The 9,815-nt window shown below is 46.0% G+C and overlaps 1 pseudogene; it reads right to left on the reverse strand.

Annotated features, from left to right (window-relative positions):
• Positions 1-635: 635 nt before the first annotated feature.
• Positions 636-1,131, reverse strand: LOC144679314 (U4/U6.U5 small nuclear ribonucleoprotein 27 kDa protein-like; annotated as a pseudogene).
• Positions 1,132-9,815: the final 8,684 nt, after the last annotated feature.

Genomic DNA, 9,815 nt, shown 5'->3' on the forward strand with positions numbered 1-9,815 from the left:
CTTTATTCACTCACTCTTCACACTGTTTTTCACCCAGGGCCGCCGTTGTTTATGCCACTAATAGTGGAGTCTCTCTCTTTCTCTCCCCAGCTCTTTATTCACTCTCTCTCATCACTGTTTTCACCCACTATCTCACTCCTGCCACTTTGAGCATTGATAAAGGAGAACAAGTGGATGTGATTTATTTGGGTTTTCAGAAGACTTTTTATAAGGTTCCACACAGGAGGTTAGTAAATAAATTTAGAGTGCATGGGACCAGGGGAAATCTACTAGTATGGAATGAGAATTGGTTAACAGACAGAAAGCAGAGAGTAGGAATAAATGCATCATTCTCAGGATGGCAGGCTGTTACTAATGGGGTATCACAAGGATCAGTGCCAGGTCCACAGCTGTCCACAATCTATATAAATGATTTGGATTTTTTTTTGTCATCTTGCATTTTTATTCATTGCTAATAGTACAGTAATTTGAAAACAATATACAGAATAAACATCACAAATGCAGTCAAACCTTCTCTGTCAGACTTGAAGACCATCCTACCACCAGTGTCTTACTCTGGGGTGCAAAGAAACAATGCAGGAGTCTGCCTGGAAGTTGTGTCAGATGAGGAATGGCTGCTGTCGCCCTGGCCGGCCACAGTGTAAAGAACATCATGCTATCATCATGCCATTACAAGTCAAAAAGGAGTTATGCAATAAAATCCAGAGGTCTGTTAAATCCACCCTTTCTGTCCATGTACTGCCGATATTTCCTTTTCTGTTGCATATTAACAGTGTAAGCATTAACAGAGCCATCCATTTTCTTGCCCTTCGTACTGTCAAAAGCTTCAAATCCCATCACCTTCAGCAGTTCAATCTCTTCTTCAGTTTTTCCCTCCATGTCGGCCTCCGAGATCTCATGCTCTTTTGAATTCTGATCTTTTTGCCTTGAAGGTGATGTTGAATTCGACTTATGTCATCGTGGGGACCTTGACTGTCTTCTGTGAGGTGACCTCGAGCTACTCCGCCTACATTCCCGGTCTCGCTCTCATGACCTGGAGCACTCACGCCGCCTAGCTTGCTCCCTCTCCCTGGATGTTGCCCTCGAGCAACAGCACTCTCTCCACGGGGAGTGGCTCCTGCTCCGACCCATTCTTCAGACCCGAAACAAGGGACCAATTATAACATTCTCAAATTTGCTGATGACACCAAACTGGGTGGGAATGTAAGTTGTGAGGACTATGCAAGGAGGCCTCAAGAGGACTTGGACAGGCTAAGTGAATGGGCTAGGACATGGCAGATGAAATATGACAATAACTGAAGTTATTCACTTTGGTAGAAAAAACAGGAAGGCAGAATATATCTTAAATGGTGAGAGGTTGGGAATTGTGGGTGTCCAAAGGAACCTGGATGTCCTTGTTCATGAGTCACTAAAAGTTAGCAGGCAGGTGCAGCAAGCAATTAGGAAGGCAAATGGTATGTTGGCATTCATTGCAAGGGGATTTGAGTGGAGGAGTAAAAATGTCTTGCTGCAATTGTATAGTGCCTTGGTGAGATCTTACCTGGAATATTGTGTGCAGTTTTGGTCCCCTGATCTAAGGAGGGAAATGACTGCACTATGCTTAGCATCATTTTGACTCCTCAAATACTGCAGCAGTCCATGTCCAAATGCAGCAAGACCTGCACAATATCCAGGCTTGGGCTGACAAGTGGCAAGTAACATTCGCACCACACAAGTGTCAGGCAATGACCATCTCCAACAAGACCGAATCCAACCATCGCCCCTTGACATTCAATGGCATAACCATCACTGAAACCCCCACTATCAACAACCTGGGGGGTGACAATTGACCAGAAACTGAACTGGATTAGCCGTATAAATTCTGTGGCTACAAGAGCAGGTCGGACGCTCAGAATCCTGTGGCAAGTAACTCAACTCCTCACTCCGCAAAGCCTGTCTGCCATCTATAAGGCACAAGTCAAGAGTGTGATGGAAATCTCTCCACTTTCCTGGAGCAGCTCCAACAACACAAGAAGCTTGACACCATCCAGGACAAAACAGCCCGCTTGATTGGCACCCCATCCACAAATGTCCACTCCCTCCACCAGTGACACACAGTGGCAGCAGTGTGTATCATCTACAAGATGCACTGCAGGAACTCATCAAGCCTGCTTGGACATCAACTTCCAAACCCATGACCACTACCATCTAGAAGGACAGGGGCAGCAGACACATGGGAACGCTACCACCTGGATGTTCCCCTCCAAGCCACTCTCAATCCTGACTTGGAAATATATTGCCATTCCTTCAATGTTGCTGGGTCAAAATCCTGGAACTCCCTCCCTAACATCACTGTGGGTGTACCTACGCCACATGGACTGTGGTGGTTCAAGAAGGCAACTCACCACCACCTTCTCAAGGGCAATTAGGGATTGGCAATAAATGCTGGCCTAGCCAGTGTCACCCACATCCCTTGAATGAATCAAAAAATACTTGCCAGAGTGGGAGTGCATTGGATGTTCAAACGATTAATCCCTGGGATGGTAGGAATGTCTTATGAGGAGAGATTGGGGAGACTGGGTCTGTATTCCCTAGAGTTTCAAAGAATGTGATGTGACCTCATTGAAACTTACAAAATTCATACAGGGTGTGACAGGGTAGATGTAAATAAGATGTTTCCCTTGGCTAGTGAGTCTAAAACCAGGAGACATAAATGGCCTACCTCTTATTCGGAGATTAAGTCTGAAATGAGGAGGAATTTATTCACTGAGGGTGGTGAATCTTTGGAATTCTCTACCTCGGAGGTCCATGGAAGATCAATCATTGAGCATGTTCAAAACAGAAATCGATAGATTTCTGGAGACTAATGACATCATGGGATTATGGAAATAGCACGGGAAAGTGGTGTGGAGGTAAATGATCAGCCGTGATCTAATTGAATGGTGTGGCACGCTCGACGGGCTGAATGGCCTACTCCTGGTCCGATGTCCTGTGTCCAGCGCGGGAAAGTGGTGTGGAGGTAAATGATCAGCCATGATCTAATTGAATGGTGTGGCAGGCTCGACGGGCTGAATGGCCTACTCTTGGTCCGATGTCCTGTGCAATCAGCCACAAATTGCTTAATAGAGCAGACTATTGGCCTCTTAAAGATGTGTTTCAGATGTTAGGACCGATCAGGTAGGAGTCTCCAATACTCACCACATAGGGTGTCCAGTATCATCATTGTTTGCTGTGTCCTGCATAACCTAGCATTGCAAAGCGAGATGTTTTGCCACAGGGAAATATGGAGGAGCTCTACACATCTCCTCAGATGAGGAGGATGTTGAAGGGGATAAATTTAGAGAGGGCGAGGATTCAGACGAGCCACATGAGGATGCCATTGCACAGGCATGATGTGGAAACTCTTTCGAGTTACCAACAGTCACAGATTGCAACTTCTTTCGAGTACAATCACAGTTCTTGGTTTTCCAGGAGTGGGACGTGAACCCACAACCCTCTGATTCAAAGGCGAGGGTGCTATGGACTGAGCCACAGCTGACACCTCAAGGCATGATGTGGAAGATGTACCCAGATAACCTCATAGCTACAACATTCCAGGAGGAATTAGAGGAAGGCAAATTGATGTGAGTGCAGTTCTCCTCACGCTTCAATGAAGGGGAAACAATAAGACCTTCAGTGATGAATTTTCGTGAGATGTTGAAGGTGACAATCTCAAAATTATACTGGAGGAAGCATAAGTCACCATCAACCCTAATGATGGGAACAGCCTTGGAAGATGCAGTAGCCTAGGGAGCACGTGACCGCTGTGTGAAAATGATGGCTGGACAATACACATGTAACCCTCGCATCTGAGGCACCCGTTATGTGCCCTCATCAGAATTGTTCATGGAATGTTAGTGATTATCCTGATGCTGCTACACTGAAATCTGCTCTTTGTGGATGTTGTAAGTATTTATCGCAACTCACGTTGGAGTTTTGTTAGCATTGTACTCTGAGTGGTTCAGAAGGACCATCGTGTGATTATTGACAAACACTCGTTAGTTTGCATTTGTCAGAAGCCTGCCCAGTTTCCATCTTGCATTGCCTTGGCATCTGCGAGAGATGTGGCACAGTCAGTTTTGACACAACAGTCAATGATTACTTAGTCCCTTAACGAACACTGAGGAGCACTTAGAGGTGCCAGAGCATCGCTTTCATACCATTACAGTCCTTGAGACTGTCCATCTCACCATAGGTTGATATTTGGTATGAACCCTAATACACTGTTTGCAGTCATGTAATGAATTCCGTAAAGATTGGCGTTCTGTGACCTCGCAGAGGGATTCCGTCAAGAAAAGCTAGGCAGCCGTTCAGGAGCAAAGTAACATCCTCACAGGTAATTGGACAGCTTCATCAGGATGAGCACACACTTCTGACGTCACACACACATCCCTGTCTAGCAGACATATCAAATGTCACCGAGTGGAACCAACTTCCATCGCCCATTGTCATGCATGGGGGTAGTGGGGACTGATGAAGGAATAATGTTCAGCCTTAAAAACAGAGACAAAATAACACTGCAGGGAGACTTGAAAGGCTGTGGCACTCAATGACGAATAATGCTTTTACCAAAACCTCGCAGTCATAAAATAAAGGCCATTGTAAAGTGTACTTGGGTGGAAAGACTCCAATGTGAGTCATGATAAATACTTCTAACATCCACAAAGAGTAGATTTCAGTGCAGCAGCATCAGGATAATCATTAACGTTCCATGAACAGTTCTGAACAGACAATGCCTCAGATGCAAGGGGTACATCATAGAATCACAGAATCTTAATGCGCAGAAGGAGGCCATTTGGCACATTGTGTCTGCACATGTGTATTGTCCATCCACTATTTTCACATAGGAAGTGCCTTTGTTCATGTCACTGATGTGGAACTAAAGGCGATTGATTATGATGACATTGAGTGAGACTTCATGGAACTGACAGACAAGGTCGGAGATAACTCGGGTCGGGTGGCAGGGGGTGTGCGGGGGTTGTCATTTGGTACCCTTGAATGAACGCAGGACATTGAATCACATCGATGAGCCATTCAATACCTGAGGCTTGGAGAGGGATAAAAGCAAAATATATTTACAAAAAGGAAAATGTATCTACAGTGAATGAACACCCGTGCCACCGTTGTGTATTCACAACTTATTAATTTTCCTTACTCTATCACTACGTCTAGGTGCAGCATCGACATCAGCAGAGGTGGAGGCAGCCTGCTGACTGCTATGCCCTGTTATCTGAGATGACTTTGGTCGGCGTCCTCCGGAGGTCCGAGACCTGGAAGGGCCTGGCTGCTAAAGGTCTCCTGCTCTGGTGCATGTGCACCCTCCTCAGCCTGACCAGCTGGAGTAGATGGGGTCACAGGCAGAGGGGGTCTGGAGCAGCAGGACACCCTTGGAGACTCCTGGGCGGATGGGCCTGGGGTGTCTGGCTGATGCCCCTCCTCCCTTTTGGTGCCTGAAGGCCCCTCCCTGACTCCTTGAGGAGACAGGGCACCTAGAGGATGCTCGAGGTGCCCCATTTACCTCCCCCCACCTTTCCTAGCCACTGCTGGAACACACCCATGACTAGACCGATGGTGAGAAGGTCTGAGTGCAAATCCAGCAGAAACCACTGGGTCGCCAAGATGGCTGCCATCCTACCCATGGAGATTTCAATGCACTCGTAGGCTAGAACCATGGCATCAGACAGAATGTGAACTGAGTCATCCTTCTTTTCAGTCTGTTGATGGTCTGTGACAACTTTGCCTGATGTTCCTCTGCCTGTATTTGCATCTCCAACATTTCTCTTTGGGTTAATTGCAGAGGCTCATCATTGAACTCGGACTCTGCAGGGGCCTGGTCTCCAGCAGTCCTCTGAGTGTCAGGGACCTTGGCTGCCACTGCCTCCACCTGCTGTGGACCCTGTATCTGTGAGGTGATCATCAGATTATGAACTCGAGCTTGCTCTAGAACTAAGACCTACCGAGGTGTGTGTATCTGTGCTGGTGGAGGGTGCAGTGACGGGTCTTCATCAGATGTTTTTAAGGCTGAACATTATTCCTTCATCTGTTCCTCATCTGAGGTGGCCTGGAGGCTGGGGCTAAGTCGTCTGGAGGAGGACATCCTTCGCTTTGTTTTTTGCTGGTGGCTGGAAGTGATGAAAGAGATAATTAGTGATTGACTAGATAGCTCCTAAACTATAGGTCACTCACAGTCATTGTCTGCGTGTGGCCAATGTATACTAGATGGACCCTCACTGGCTTGCTGGGGGAGGACCATCTCGCCTTCCACACAGGAATGATCCTGATCCTCTCCAGCCAGCTCTGCGGTCTGCTCCTCGTACTGTGAGAGTGTCCTCAACTCAGTTTCCCCTGCGGTCTTCGATCTCTCCCTTTTTTGTCCTGGGCAATCTTATCCTGCATAAAGACAGATGGATTGACTGTGAGCACTACGGATGAAAAAGCAGTTCAGAAGCATGCGTGCCTGCTGTATGTGCTGAGCTCTCCCCATTAAGTGGTGAAGACACCGTTGGTGCAGGACCTTACATGAGATGGGGACTTAAAGTGGCTGACAGACATTCAGTGCTGTTGTCCCATCTGCTGGTAGTGTGTGACATCCCTGTGGACTCTAACCCTTAAACTGTCTGGTGCCCTTATGAGAGTGTTGAGTTTGGAGTGAGAAGAAGGTTCACTTACTATGGTGGAGCGGATCAGATCATTCATCCCTTTTTGGCACTCCAGGGCAGTCCTTTTCTGTTGCCCACAGGTGCTCACCTCCCTGGCGACCTCCTCCCAGGCCAAGGAAAGAGGACTTCCCACCTTTCCTGGACGGCCTGGAAAAGATTCTCCAGGGAGGCCTCACTGAACTGTGGAGCGGAGGGTTTGATTCTTTTGGGCACCATGCTCATGTAGACGTTCAGCCCACTCCTGGCCTGCAGTGAGTGAATGTGTGTGTAAGTGCCATTTAAATATGGTTCCAGGACCTTTGACACTATGAGGTAACAGTAGGGTGGACGAATCACTGCCTGCCACGCCAGGAGATTCAATGAGCTCCTCACATAATTAATGAGCTGAAAAGCATAAGATATTGCACGAAAATCCACCCCGACACCCAGTGGGAATCACGCCGACTTTCCCACCCCCCACTGCACTTGTCTCCAGAAAGGAAAATTCCGCCTTCTGTCTTTGTTGCTAATTCTCTTATTTCGATCTCCTCTACATTCAGCTTGGTTCTCAACTGTATTATGAACCTCACAATTATCCTAAGTCTATTTCTGTCTCATTTTAACAGCCATATCTTGAATAATCCAGGGAGCTGTAGCTTTTGGATAGCCTTCTTTTCCCCTCATGGAAATATATAAACTCTGTACCCAAATCGTCTCCTCTTTGAAAGTCTCCCTGTTTTGCCTACCAATGTTTGACTTCAATCCACCTGGGTGTAGTCATAATGACAAAAGAGCTAAACTACCTAAGGAGTGAGCTTCAGTTGGCTGAATGGCTTTTTCTCCACCCCGATCATTCTTGTGTTATTATGTTCTGTGGTCTTGACGGGAATGGTAGCTAAAGTTAGTGGACGAGTCTGCACTAGTTCTCCAGAGACATGAGTTCAAACCCCACCATAACAGCTGGAGAAATTTAAATTTAGTTAATTAATAAATCTGGAATCAAAGGCTAGTCTCTGATGATGATGAAACTACTAGATTGTCATAAAAGTCCATTTGGTTCACTAAAATAAAAGCAAAATCCTGCAGATGCTGGAAATCTGAAATAAAAACAGAATGTATTGGAAAAACTCAGTAATCTAGAGAGAGAAACAAAGTTCAGGTTTTGAGTTGAATATGACTCTTCTTTGGAACTGAAGGGAGGGAGAAATGTGATTGATTTTGTACTGTTGAAAGGAGGAGGTGGAACAAAAGCAAAGGTTTGGTATAGGTTAAAGGGCAGAAGAGATGAAATAACAAGGATGTCACGGAACCACAAGGAAAAGCAGTGGTTATGGTTGTTGTAAAGAAAGAAGCATTGGTCTAGCATAGGTGTTTATGGCCAAATAATGGACAGCTCTGTCTGAAAGCAAAAACGTGCAGACAAGATACAGACTGGCCTTTGGTTAAAAAAAAAAATGTCAAAATAGAGGAATATTGCAGCAGGCTGAGGACAGAAATGTGAACGAGAGCAAGGTGGTGAATTAAGATAGCAAGCAATCGGAAAGTCAGGATCGTGCTTGCAGACTGAGGGAATGTGTTCCACAAAGCGGTCACCAAGTCTGCATTTGATCTCCCCAATGTAGAGGAGACCACATTGTGAGCAGCGAATACAGTAGACTAAATTTAAAGAAGTACAAGTAAATCACTGTTTCACCTGGAAGGAATATTTTAGGGACAGTGAGGAGAGAGGAAGTAAAAGAGCAGGTGTTATACCTCCTGGGATTGCATGGGCAGGTGCTGTGGGAAAAGGACACGGTGTTGGGTGTGACAGAGGAGTGGACCAGGGTCTTGCACAGGGAATGGTCCCTTTGGAATGCTGACAGAAGAGGGGAGGGGAAGATGGTGGCATCATCTGGTTTAGTAATGTCCTTCAGGAAAGGCAATCTGTCAGATTTATCTGGTATGGTTTACATGTGACTCCAATGTGATCCATACTTAAATACCCTCTGAAATGGCCTAGCAAGCCACTCAGTTGTATCAATCTACAACTGAAAAGTTAATTAAGAGTTTTTAAAAATCCTCCAGCACCCTCCCTTAATATGTCCTTTCCCACCACCAGGACAGACCCACCAGAAGTGGCAGCACAGTGATATGCAGTCAGGAGGGAGTCCTCAACATTAGCTCTGGACCCCTTAAAGACTCATGGCATCGGGTCAAAAATGCGCAAGAAAACCTCCTGCTTATTACCAGTTACCACCCTCCCTCAACTGATGAAAATGAGCTTTCATGTTGAACAGCATTTAGAAGAAGCACTGAGGGTAGCAAGGGCACAGAATGTACTCTGGGTGGGAAACTTCAATATCTATCACCAAGATTGACTTGGTAGTACCAGGACTGACTGAGCTAGCTAAGTCTGAAGGACATATCTGCCACATTAGGTGATGAAAGAATCAACACAAGGGAAAAATCTACCTGACCTCATCCTTACCAATCTACGTATCACAGATGCATCTGTCCATGACAGTATTGTTAGCAGTGACCACATGCAGTTCTTGTGGAAATGCAATCTGTAGTGATTGTAGGTATAACCTTCCCTCCTGCCTATTAGGGGTCATTTAATCAAGGGGGCGGAGCTCTCTAGTTATGGATCTGGTTCAAGTATGTAGCTTCTAAAAAAGCGCTGTAATAAAGTTCTGTTTCAAGCAGAAACCTGTCCAGTACATCGAGTTCATTACATTTGGCGACGAGGGTAAAATGGCTCCGACGTTGCACCTTGCCTTGTGAATATGAGTACATCAGTTCTGAGGTAAAACAGTAAAGTATGCTCACCAGCCATGCCACTCTTCAGAATCGACCCTTATGATGCGTCCATGGAAGACTGCAGCCAATATGTAGAGCGGCTAGGTTTTTATTTTGTGGCAAATGAAATAACCGTGGAGCAGAAGCAGAAAGCAATTCTTTGAGTGTCTGTTGGAGCAAGACATATAACCTCATCCATGATCTGACGGCCCCAAACGCGCCCCATTCTAAATCTTTTATCAAATTGATAGGCCTCATGAAGACGCATTTTCAGCTGAAGCCATCAGTAATAATGCAGAGGTTTAAGTTTAACTCTGGAGCAAGGGCCCCGGGAGAGTCTATCGCAACTTATATAGCGAAGTTGAAGGAGTAGAGTGAGCA

Source organism: Cetorhinus maximus, chromosome 4 (genome assembly GCF_964194155.1).
Source record: "Cetorhinus maximus chromosome 4, sCetMax3.hap1.1, whole genome shotgun sequence".
Lineage (NCBI taxonomy): Eukaryota > Metazoa > Chordata > Chondrichthyes > Lamniformes > Cetorhinidae > Cetorhinus > Cetorhinus maximus.